The sequence below is a fragment of the Salvelinus fontinalis genome, chromosome 2, assembly GCF_029448725.1.
Source record: "Salvelinus fontinalis isolate EN_2023a chromosome 2, ASM2944872v1, whole genome shotgun sequence".
In the NCBI taxonomy this organism is placed as follows: Eukaryota; Metazoa; Chordata; class Actinopteri; order Salmoniformes; family Salmonidae; genus Salvelinus; species Salvelinus fontinalis.
Window position 1 is genome coordinate 15,447,333 of NC_074666.1, and position 12,882 is coordinate 15,460,214.

The 12,882-nt window shown below is 53.4% G+C and overlaps 1 pseudogene; it reads left to right on the forward strand.

Moving 5' to 3' along the window:
* Positions 1 to 12,882, forward strand: part of LOC129833644 (WD repeat-containing protein 7-like) — a 68,132-nt pseudogene that overhangs the window by 20,186 nt on the left and 35,064 nt on the right.

Sequence of the window (12,882 nt, forward strand, 5' to 3'; positions counted from 1 at the left end):
AGCTAAATCAGTTAACATCATTTGAATGAACATTCTATATTACCATGGAAATAATTACATCACAATCTCAGGCAGCCATTGCGAGTGTACCAGGCAAGTTGCCATGGTTAGAGGTTCCAAGCCCGTTCTATTCATTCTGTTTCTATGGATAATACCAGTGTTCATTGTTCTAATGTTCTATGTTCTAGTTGCTCATCTGTCCCTAGGTGACACGTTTATTTTTTTACAGCCGTCGGGAGCCCTTCCACAAGCTGCTGGTCCAGGGAGATTCAGCCGGACGCCTCCCCCTCTGGAGCATCCCAGACACCTCGCCCCTGCAGCCCCTCTCCAACGCAACAGGTACCATTTAGTCCACTGGGTGGCGCAAGAGCCCCACATCTGTAGGGATGCTGTGGGTGAGAATTGGATGCCTTTAATGCCATTGGCTGACCAAAACCAGTCAAATCATCCCTCCCAGTGTAGGGAATGTGTAGTCAGTCCATTTCCCAATGATTTTGTTGTGTTATCTGCGGCCTATAATGCTTGATCTTAGCAGTGGCTTTATTGACATTTTTCGATGAAATGTGATCATTTTTTTCCTTTTAAAATTGATAAAAAATAATAAAAAGTAATGTGGTCAGTTCTGGTACGATTGTACGCAGAATACATTTCTAAGACTGTGTTTAGACACGTATCCTAATTCACTAATTGTTCTTCATTTTGTCCAGCAGTTCAAACCAAAAAGAATCATGATTCTTGAGGAAAAAGGTGTCTGTTCTGATGATTTATTTATGACATTCCTTGCTGATTGGAAGTGACTTCCTCATGCGTTCCAGCACAAAGTTGCACGGAGTAAAATAACAATTTGTGTATCACATTCCTCATGATTCCTCTTCCTGACTATGCAAAGCCCTTTCTCTGGTCTAAGCCTGGTTGGTCAGATGGGTCTGTTTGGTTCTGTATATAGTTAATACTGTTATTCTCTACTTCCCTCTCCCTGCAGAGCTCCAGGTGTCCAACATCTCCCTCCAGGAGGCTTTTGACAAGCTGGCTTCCCGGTCGGCGGGCATCATAGACCAGCTGAGTGGGACGCCCGGGTCGGAGGAGCCCGTCAAGGTGACGGCCAGAGGGGTGTGGGGGTGGACATGCTGTGAGGGGGTTAGGGGAGAGGAGTGTGGGGGTGTACATGCTGTGAGGGGGTTAGGGGAGAGGAGTGTGGGGGTGTACATGCTGTGAGGGGGTTAGGGGAGAGGAGTGTGGGGGTTTACATGCGGCAGGGAGGTGAGGGGTTAGGGGAGAGGAGTGTGGGGGTGTATATGCTGTGAGGGGGTTAGGGGAGAGGAGTGTGGGGGTGGACATGCTGTGAGGGAGTTAGGGGAGAGGAGTGTGGGGGTTTACATGCGGCAGGGAGGTGAGGGGTTAGGGGAGAGGAGTGTGGGGGTTTACATGCGGCAGGGAGGTGAGGGGTTAGGGGAGAGGAGTGTGGGGGTTTACATGCTGCGTAGAGGTGAGGGGTTAGGGGAGAGGAGTGTGGGGGTGTATATGCTGTGAGGGGGTTAGGGGAGAGGAGTGTGGGGGTGGACATGCTGTGAGGGGGTTAGGGGAGAGGAGTGTGGGGGTTTACATGCGGCAGGGAGGTGAGGGGTTAGGGGAGAGGAGTGTGGGCTCTGTGGTAGCTGGCTCTTACCTAACTACATTTAATTGAATGCACTGATTGTGTCTCTGGAGAAGAGCATCTGCTAAATGACTAAAATGTCTCCTCTCTCTGCAGGCTCATCGTACCCTGAGGGTTAATGACTGTTACTATCTCCTCTCTCTATAGGCTGGTCCCCTCACCGTACCCCGAGGGTTAGTGACTGTTACTATCTCCTCTCTCTATAGGCTGGCCCCCTCACCGTACCCTGAGGGTTAATGACTGTTACTATCTCCTCTCTCTATAGGCTGGCCCCCTCACCCCACCCTGAGGGTTAGTGACTGTTACTATCTCCTCTCTCTATAGGCTGGCCCCCTCACCCCACCCTGAGGGTTAGTGACTGTTACTATCTCCTCTCTCTATAGGCTGGCCCCCTCACCGTACCCTGAGGGTTAATGACTGTTACTATCTCCTCTCTCTATAGGCTGGCCCCCTCACCCCACCCTGAGGGTTAGTGACTGTTACTACCTCCTCTCTCTATAGGCTGGCCCCCTCACCGTACCCTGAGGGTTAATGACTGTTACTATCTCCTCTCTCTATAGGCTGGCCCAATCACCGCACCCTGAGGGTTAGTGACTGTTACTACCTCCTCTCTCTATAGGCTGGCCCCCTCACCGCACCCTGAGGGTTAGTGACTGTTACTATCTCCTCTCTCTATAGGCTGGCCCCCTCACCGTACCCTGAGGGTTAGTGACTGTTACTATCTCCTCTCTCTATAGGCTGGCACCCTCACCGTACCCTGAGGGTTAGTGACTGTTACTATCTCCTCTCTCTATAGGCTGGCCCCCTCACCGCACCCTGAGGGTTAGTGACTGTTACTATCTCCTCTCTCTATAGGCTGGCCCCCTCACCGCACCCTGAGGGTTAGTGACTGTTACTATCTCCTCTCTCTATAGGCTGGTCCCCTCACCGCACCCTGAGGGTTAGTGACTGTTACTATCTCCTCTCTCTATAGGCTGGCCCCCTCACCCCACCCTGAGGGTTAGTGACTGTTACTATCTCCTCTCTCTATAGGCTGGCCCCCTCACCGTACCCTGAGGGTTAATGACTGTTACTATCTCCTCTCTCTATAGGCTGGCCCCCTCACCGTACCCTGAGGGTTAGTGACTGTTACTATCTCCTCTCTCTATAGGCTGGCACCCTCACCGTACCCTGAGGGTTAGTGACTGTTACTATCTCCTCTCTCTATAGGCTGGTCCCCTCACCGTACCCTGAGGGTTAATGACTGTTACTATCTCCTCTCTCTATAGGCTGGCCCCCTCACCGTACCCTGAGGGTTAGTGACTGTTACTATCTCCTCTCTCTATAGGCTGGCCCCCTCACCGTACCCTGAGGGTTAGTGACTGTTACTATCTCCTCTCTCTATAGGCTGGTCCCCTCACCGTACCCTGAGGGTTAGTGACTGTTACTATCTCCTCTCTCTATAGGCTGGCCCCCTCACCGTACCCTGAAGATTAATGACTGTCACTATCTCCTCTCTCTATAGGCTGGCCCCCTCACCGTACCCTGAGGGTTAGTGACTGTGTTACTATCTCCTCTCTCTATAGGCTGGCCCCCTCACCGCACCCCGAGGGTTAGTGAGTGTTACTATCTCCTCTCTCTATAGGCTGGCCCCCTCACCCCAACCTGAGGGTTAGTGACTGTTACTATCTCCTCTCTCTATAGGCTGGCCCCCTCACCGCACCCTGAGGGTTAGTGACTGTTACTATCTCCTCTCTCTATAGGCTGGCCCCCTCACCGCACCCTGAGGGTTAGTGACGGTTTCTATCTCCTCTCTCTATAGGCTGGCCCCCTCACCCCACCCTGAGGGTTAATGACTGTGGTACTATCTCCTCTCTCTATAGGCTGGCCCCCTCACCGCACCCTGAGGGTTAGTGACTGTTACTATCTCCCCTCTCTATAGGCTGGCCCCCTCACCGCACCCTGAGGGTTAGTGACTGTTACTATCTCCTCTCTCTATAGGCTGGCCCCCTCACCGCACCCTGAGGGTTAGTGACTGTTACTATCTCCTCTCTCTATAGGCTGGCCCCCTCACCGCACCCTGAGGGTTAGTGACTGTTACTATCTCCTCTCTCTATAGGCTGGCCCCCTCACCCCACCCTGAGGGTTAATGACTGTGTTACTATCTCCTCTCTCTATAGGCTGGCCCCCTCACCGTACCCTGAGGGTTAGTGACTGTTACTATCTCCTCTCTATAGGCTGGCCCCCTCACCCCACCCTGAGGGTTAATGACTGTGTTACTATCTCCTCTCTCTATAGGCTGGTCCCCTCACCGTACCCTGAGGGTTAGTGACTGTTACTATCTCCTCTCTCTATAGGCTGGCCCCCTCACCGTACCCTGAAGATTAATGACTGTCACTATCTCCTCTCTCTATAGGCTGGTCCCCTCACCGTACCCTGAGGGTTAGTGACTGTTACTATCTCCTCTCTCTATAGGCTGGCCCCCTCACCGTACCCTGAAGATTAATGACTGTCACTATCTCCTCTCTCTATAGGCTGGCCCCCTCACCGCACCCCGAGGGTTAGTGAGTGTTACTATCTCCTCTCTCTATAGGCTGGCCCCCTCACCGCACCCTGAGGGTTAGTGACTGTTACTATCTCCTCTCTCTATAGGCTGGCCCCCTCACCGCACCCTGAGGGTTAGTGACGGTTTCTATCTCCTCTCTCTATAGGCTGGCCCCCTCACCCCACCCTGAGGGTTAATGACTGTGGTACTATCTCCTCTCTCTATAGGCTGGCCCCCTCACCGCACCCTGAGGGTTAGTGACTGTTACTATCTCCCCTCTCTATAGGCTGGCCCCCTCACCGCACCCTGAGGGTTAGTGACTGTTACTATCTCCTCTCTCTATAGGCTGGCCCCCTCACCGCACCCTGAGGGTTAGTGACTGTTACTATCTCCTCTCTCTATAGGCTGGCCCCCTCACCGCACCCTGAGGGTTAGTGACTGTTACTATCTCCTCTCTCTATAGGCTGGCCCCCTCACCCCACCCTGAGGGTTAATGACTGTGTTACTATCTCCTCTCTCTATAGGCTGGCCCCCTCACCGTACCCTGAGGGTTAGTGACTGTTACTATCTCCTCTCTATAGGCTGGCCCCCTCACCCCACCCTGAGGGTTAATGACTGTTACTATCTCCTCTCTCTATAGGCTGGCCCCCTCACCACACCCTGAGGGTTAGTGACTGTGTTACTATCTCCTCTCTCTATAGGCTGGCCCCCTCACCGTACCCTGAGGGTTAATGACTGTTACTATCTCCTCTCTCTATAGGCTGGCCCCCTCACCGTACCCTGAGGGTTAATGACTGTTACTATCTCTTCTCTCTATAGGCTGGCCCCCTCACCGCACCCTGAGGGTTAGTGACTGTCTTACTATCTCCTCTCTCTATAGGCTGGCCCCCTCACCGTACCCTGAGGGTTAGTGACTGTTACTATCTACCCTCTCTCTATAGGCTGGCCCCCTCACAGCACCCTGAGGGTTAGTGACTGTTACTATCTCCTCTCTCTATAGGCTGGCCCCCTCACCGCACCCTGAGGGTTAGTGACTGTTACTATCTCCTCTCTCTATAGGCTGGCCCCCTCACCGCACCCTGAGGGTTAATGACTGTTACTATCTCCTCTCTCTATAGGCTGGCCCCCTCACCGAACCCTGAGGGTTAATGACTGTTACTATCTCCTCTCTCTATAGGCTGGCCCCCTCACCGCACCCTGAGGGTTAATGACTGTTACCATCTCCTCTCTCTATAGGCTAGCCCCCTCACCGCACCCTGAGGGTTAATGACTGTTACTATCTCCTCTATCTATAGGCTGGCCCCCTCACCGCACCCCGAGGGTTAGTGACTGTTACTATCTCCTCTCTCTATAGGCTGGCCCCCTCACCGTACCCTGAGGGTTAATGACTGTTACTATCTCCTCTCTCTATAGGCTGGCCCCCTCACCGTACCCTGAGGGTTAGTGACTGTTACTATCTCCTCTCTCTATAGGCTGGCCCCCTCACCGTACCCTGAGGGTTAATGACTGTTACTATCTCCTCTCTCTATAGGCTGGCCCCCTCACCGTACCCTGAGGGTTAGTGAATGTGTTACTATCTCCTCTCTCTATAGGCTGGCCCCCTCACCCCACCCTGAGGGTTAGTGACAGTTACTATCTCCTCTCTCAATAGGCTGGCCCCCTCATCGTACCCTGAGGGTTAGTGACTGTTACTATCTCCTCTCTCTATAGGCTGGCCCCCTCACCGTACCCCGAGTAACAGTCACTAACCCTATCTCCTCTCTCTATAGGCTGGCCCCCTCACCGCACCCTGAGGGTTAATGACTGTGTTACTATCTCCTCTCTCTATAGGCTGGCCCCCTCACCGCACCCTGAGGGTTAGTGACTGTTACTATCTCCTCTCTCTATAGGCTTTCCCCCTCACCACACCCTGAGGGTTAATGACTGTTACTATCTCCTCTCTCTATAGGCTGGCCCCCTCACCCCACCCTGAGGGTTAGTGACTGTTACTATCTCCTCTCTCTATAGGCTGGCCCCCTCACCGCACCCTGAGGGTTAGTGACTGTTACTATCTCCTCTCTCTATAGGCTGGCTCCCTCACCGCACCCTGAGGGTTAGTGACTGTTACTATCTCCTCTCTCTATAGGCTGGCCCCCTCACGGTACCCTGAGGGTTAATGACTGTTACTATCTCCTCTCTCTATAGGCTGGCCGCCTCACCGTACCCTGAGGGTTAGTGACTGTTACTATCTCCTCTCTCTATAGGCTGGCCCCCTCACCGTACCCTGAGGGTTAATGACTGTTACTATCTCCTCTCTCTATAGGCTGGCCCCCTCACCGTACCCTGAGGGTTAGTGACTGTTACTATCTCCTCTCTCTATAGGCTGTCCCCCTCACCCCACCCTGAGGGTAAGTGACTGTTACTATCTCCTCTCTCTATAGGCTGGCCCCCTCACCACACCCTGAAGGTTAATGACTGTTACTTTCTCCTCTCTCTATAGGCTGGCACCCACACCGCACCCTGAGGGTTAGTGACTGTGTTACTATCTCCTCTCTCTATAGGCTGGCCCCCTCACCGTACCCTGAGGGTTAATGACTGTTACTATCTCCTCTCTCTATAGGCTGGCCCCCTCACCGTACCCTGAGGGTTAGTGAATGTGTTACTATCTCCTCTCTCTATAGGCTGGCCCCCTCACCCCACCCTGAGGGTTAGTGACAGTTACTATCTCCTCTCTCAATAGGCTGGCCCCCTCATCGTACCCTGAGGGTTAGTGACTGTTACTATCTCCTCTCTCTATAGGCTGGCCCCCTCACCGTACCCCGAGTAACAGTCACTAACCCTATCTCCTCTCTCTATAGGCTGGCCCCCTCACCCCACCCTGAGGGTTAGTGACTGTTACTATCTCCTCTCTCTATAGGCTGGCCCCCTCACCGCACCCTGAGGGTTAATGACTGTGTTACTATCTGCTCTCTCTATAGGCTGGCCCCCTCACCGCACCCTGAGGGTTAGTGACTGTTACTATCTCCTCTCTCTATAGGCTTTCCCCCTCACCACACCCTGAGGGTTAATGACTGTTACTATCTCCTCTCTCTATAGGCTGGCCCCCTCACCCCACCCTGAGGGTTAGTGACTGTTACTATCTCCTCTCTCTATAGGCTGGCCCCCTCACCGCACCCTGAGGGTTAGTGACTGTTACTATCTCCTCTCTCTATAGGCTGGCCCCCTCACCGCACCCTGAGGGTTAGTGACTGTTACTATCTCCTCTCTCTATAGGCTGGCCCCCTCACGGTACCCTGAGGGTTAATGACTGTTACTATCTCCTCTCTCTATAGGCTGGCCGCCTCACCGTACCCTGAGGGTTAGTGACTGTTACTATCTCCTCTCTCTATAGGCTGGCCCCCTCACCGTACCCTGAGGGTTAATGACTGTTACTATCTCCTCTCTCTATAGGCTGGCCCCCTCACCGTACCCTGAGGGTTAGAGACAGTTACTATCTCCTCTCTCTATAGGCTGGCCCCCTCACAGCACCCTGAGGGTTAGTGACTGTTACTATCTCCTCTCTCTATAGGCTGTCCCCCTCACCCCACCCTGAGGGTAAGTGACTGTTACTATCTCCTCTCTCTATAGGCTGGCCCCCTCACCACACCCTGAAGGTTAATGACTGTTACTTTCTCCTCTCTCTATAGGCTGGCACCCACACCGCACCCTGAGGGTTAGTGACTGTGTTACTATCTCCTCTCTCTATAGGCTGGCCCCCTCACCGTACCCTGAGGGTTAGTGACTGTTACTATCTCCTCTCTCTATAGGCTGGCACCCTCACCGTACCCTGAGGGTTAGTGACTGTTACTATCTCCTCTCTCTATAGGCTGGCCCCCTCACCGCACCCTGAGAGTTAATGACTGTTACTATCTCCTCTCTCTATAGGCTGGCCCCCTCACCGCACCCTGAGGGTTAGTGACTGTTACTATCTCCTCTCTCTATAGGCTGGCCCCCTCACCGTACCCCGAGTAACAGTCACTAACCCTATCTCCTCTCTCTATAGGCTGGCCCCCTCACCCCACCCTGAGGGTTAATGACTGTTACTATCTCCTCTCTCTATAGGCTGGCCCCCTCACCGTACCCTGAGGGTTAATGACTGTTACTATCTCCTCTCTCTATAGGCTGGCCCCCTCACCGCACCCTGAGGGTTAATGACTGTGTTACTATCTCCTCTCTCTATAGGCTGGCCCCCTCACCGCACCCTGAGGGTTAATGACTGTTACTATCTCCTCTCTCTATAGGCTGGCCCCCTCACCGCACCCTGAGGGTTAATTACTGTTACTATCTCCTCTCTCTATAGGCTGGCCCCCTCACCCCACCCTGAGGGTTAATGACTGTTACTATCTCCTCTCTCTATAGGATGGCCCCCTCACCGTACCCTGGGGGTTAATGACTGTTACTATCTCCTCTCTCTATAGGCTGGCCCCCTCACCGTACCCTGAGGGTTAATGACTGTTACTATCTCCTCTCTCTATAGGCCATCCCCTCACCGCACCCTGAGGGTTAGTGACTGTTACTATCTCCTCTCTCTATAGGCTGGCCCCCTCACCGTACCCCGAGTAACAGTCACTAACCCTATCTCCTCTCTCTATAGGCTGGCCCCCTCACCCCACCCTGAGGGTTAATGACTGTTACTATCTCCTCTCTCTATAGGCTGGCCCCCTCACCGTACCCTGAGGGTTAATGACTGTTACTATCTCCTCTCTCTATAGGCTGGCCCCCTCACCGCACCCTGAGGGTTAATGACTGTGTTACTATCTCCTCTCTCTATAGGCTGGCCCCCTCACCGCACCCTGAGGGTTAATGACTGTTACTATCTCCTCTCTCTATAGGCTGGCCCCCTCACCGCACCCTGAGGGTTAATTACTGTTACTATCTCCTCTCTCTATAGGCTGGCCCCCTCACCCCACCCTGAGGGTTAATGACTGTTACTATCTCCTCTCTCTATAGGATGGCCCCCTCACCGTACCCTGGGGGTTAATGACTGTTACTATCTCCTCTCTCTATAGGCTGGCCCCCTCACTGTACCCTGAGGGTTAATGACTGTTACTATCTCCTCTCTCTATAGGCCATCCCCTCACCGCACCCTGAGGGTTAATGAATGTGTTACTATCTCCTCTCTCAATAGGCTGGCCCCCTCACCACACCCTGAGGGTTAGTTACTGTTACTATCTCCTCTCTCTATAGGCTGGCCCCCTCACCGCACCCTGAGGGTTAGTGACTGTTACTATCTCCTCTCTCTATAGGCTGGCCCCCTCACCCCACCCTGAGGGTTAATGACTGTGTTACTATCTCCTCTCTCTATAGGCTGGCCCCCTCACCGTACCCTGAGGGTTAGTGACTGTTACTATCTCCTCTCTATAGGCTGGCCCCCTCACCCCACCCTGAGGGTTAATGACTGTTACTATCTCCTCTCTCTATAGGCTGGCCCCCTCACCACACCCTGAGGGTTAGTGACTGTGTTACTATCTCCTCTCTCTATAGGCTGGCCCCCTCACCGTACCCTGAGGGTTAATGACTGTTACTATCTCCTCTCTCTATAGGCTGGCCCCCTCACCGTACCCTGAGGGTTAATGACTGTTACTATCTCTTCTCTCTATAGGCTGGCCCCCTCACCGCACCCTGAGGGTTAGTGACTGTCTTACTATCTCCTCTCTCTATAGGCTGGCCCCCTCACCGTACCCTGAGGGTTAGTGACTGTTACTATCTACCCTCTCTCTATAGGCTGGCCCCCTCACAGCACCCTGAGGGTTAGTGACTGTTACTATCTCCTCTCTCTATAGGCTGGCCCCCTCACCGCACCCTGAGGGTTAGTGACTGTTACTATCTCCTCTCTCTATAGGCTGGCCCCCTCACCGCACCCTGAGGGTTAATGACTGTTACTATCTCCTCTCTCTATAGGCTGGCCCCCTCACCGAACCCTGAGGGTTAATGACTGTTACTATCTCCTCTCTCTATAGGCTGGCCCCCTCACCGCACCCTGAGGGTTAATGACTGTTACCATCTCCTCTCTCTATAGGCTAGCCCCCTCACCGCACCCTGAGGGTTAATGACTGTTACTATCTCCTCTATCTATAGGCTGGCCCCCTCACCGCACCCCGAGGGTTAGTGACTGTTACTATCTCCTCTCTCTATAGGCTGGCCCCCTCACCGTACCCTGAGGGTTAATGACTGTTACTATCTCCTCTCTCTATAGGCTGGCCCCCTCACCGTACCCTGAGGGTTAGTGACTGTTACTATCTCCTCTCTCTATAGGCTGGCCCCCTCACCGTACCCTGAGGGTTAATGACTGTTACTATCTCCTCTCTCTATAGGCTGGCCCCCTCACCGTACCCTGAGGGTTAGTGAATGTGTTACTATCTCCTCTCTCTATAGGCTGGCCCCCTCACCCCACCCTGAGGGTTAGTGACAGTTACTATCTCCTCTCTCAATAGGCTGGCCCCCTCATCGTACCCTGAGGGTTAGTGACTGTTACTATCTCCTCTCTCTATAGGCTGGCCCCCTCACCGTACCCCGAGTAACAGTCACTAACCCTATCTCCTCTCTCTATAGGCTGGCCCCCTCACCGCACCCTGAGGGTTAATGACTGTGTTACTATCTCCTCTCTCTATAGGCTGGCCCCCTCACCGCACCCTGAGGGTTAGTGACTGTTACTATCTCCTCTCTCTATAGGCTTTCCCCCTCACCACACCCTGAGGGTTAATGACTGTTACTATCTCCTCTCTCTATAGGCTGGCCCCCTCACCCCACCCTGAGGGTTAGTGACTGTTACTATCTCCTCTCTCTATAGGCTAGCCCCCTCACCGCACCCTGAGGGTTAGTGACTGTTACTATCTCCTCTCTCTATAGGCTGGCCCCCTCACCGCACCCTGAGGGTTAATGACTGTTACTATCTCCTCTCTCTATAGGCTGGCCCCCTCACGGTACCCTGAGGGTTAATGACTGTTACTATCTCCTCTCTCTATAGGCTGGCCGCCTCACCGTACCCTGAGGGTTAGTGACTGTTACTATCTCCTCTCTCTATAGGCTGGCCCCCTCACCGTACCCTGAGGGTTAATGACTGTTACTATCTCCTCTCTCTATAGGCTGGCCCCCTCACCGTACCCTGAGGGTTAGTGACTGTTACTATCTCCTCTCTCTATAGGCTGTCCCCCTCACCCCACCCTGAGGGTAAGTGACTGTTACTATCTCCTCTCTCTATAGGCTGGCCCCCTCACCACACCCTGAAGGTTAATGACTGTTACTTTCTCCTCTCTCTATAGGCTGGCACCCACACCGCACCCTGAGGGTTAGTGACTGTGTTACTATCTCCTCTCTCTATAGGCTGGCCCCCTCACCGTACCCTGAGGGTTAATGACTGTTACTATCTCCTCTCTCTATAGGCTGGCCCCCTCACCGTACCCTGAGGGTTAGTGAATGTGTTACTATCTCCTCTCTCTATAGGCTGGCCCCCTCACCCCACCCTGAGGGTTAGTGACAGTTACTATCTCCTCTCTCAATAGGCTGGCCCCCTCATCGTACCCTGAGGGTTAGTGACTGTTACTATCTCCTCTCTCTATAGGCTGGCCCCCTCACCGTACCCCGAGTAACAGTCACTAACCCTATCTCCTCTCTCTATAGGCTGGCCCCCTCACCCCACCCTGAGGGTTAGTGACTGTTACTATCTCCTCTCTCTATAGGCTGGCCCCCTCACCGCACCCTGAGGGTTAATGACTGTGTTACTATCTGCTCTCTCTATAGGCTGGCCCCCTCACCGCACCCTGAGGGTTAGTGACTGTTACTATCTCCTCTCTCTATAGGCTTTCCCCCTCACCACACCCTGAGGGTTAATGACTGTTACTATCTCCTCTCTCTATAGGCTGGCCCCCTCACCCCACCCTGAGGGTTAGTGACTGTTACTATCTCCTCTCTCTATAGGCTGGCCCCCTCACCGCACCCTGAGGGTTAGTGACTGTTACTATCTCCTCTCTCTATAGGCTGGCCCCCTCACCGCACCCTGAGGGTTAGTGACTGTTACTATCTCCTCTCTCTATAGGCTGGCCCCCTCACGGTACCCTGAGGGTTAATGACTGTTACTATCTCCTCTCTCTATAGGCTGGCCGCCTCACCGTACCCTGAGGGTTAGTGACTGTTACTATCTCCTCTCTCTATAGGCTGGCCCCCTCACCGTACCCTGAGGGTTAATGACTGTTACTATCTCCTCTCTCTATAGGCTGGCCCCCTCACCGTACCCTGAGGGTTAGAGACAGTTACTATCTCCTCTCTCTATAGGCTGGCCCCCTCACAGCACCCTGAGGGTTAGTGACTGTTACTATCTCCTCTCTCTATAGGCTGTACCCCTCACCCCACCCTGAGGGTAAGTGACTGTTACTATCTCCTCTCTCTATAGGCTGGCCCCCTCACCACACCCTGAAGGTTAATGACTGTTACTTTCTCCTCTCTCTATAGGCTGGCACCCACACCGCACCCTGAGGGTTAGTGACTGTGTTACTATCTCCTCTCTCTATAGGCTGGCCCCCTCACCGTACCCTGAGGGTTAGTGACTGTTACTATCTCCTCTCTCTATAGGCTGGCACCCTCACCGTACCCTGAGGGTTAGTGACTGTTACTATCTCCTCTCTCTATAGGCTGGCCCCCTCACCGCACCCTGAGGGTTAATGACTGTTACTATCTCCTCTCTCTATAG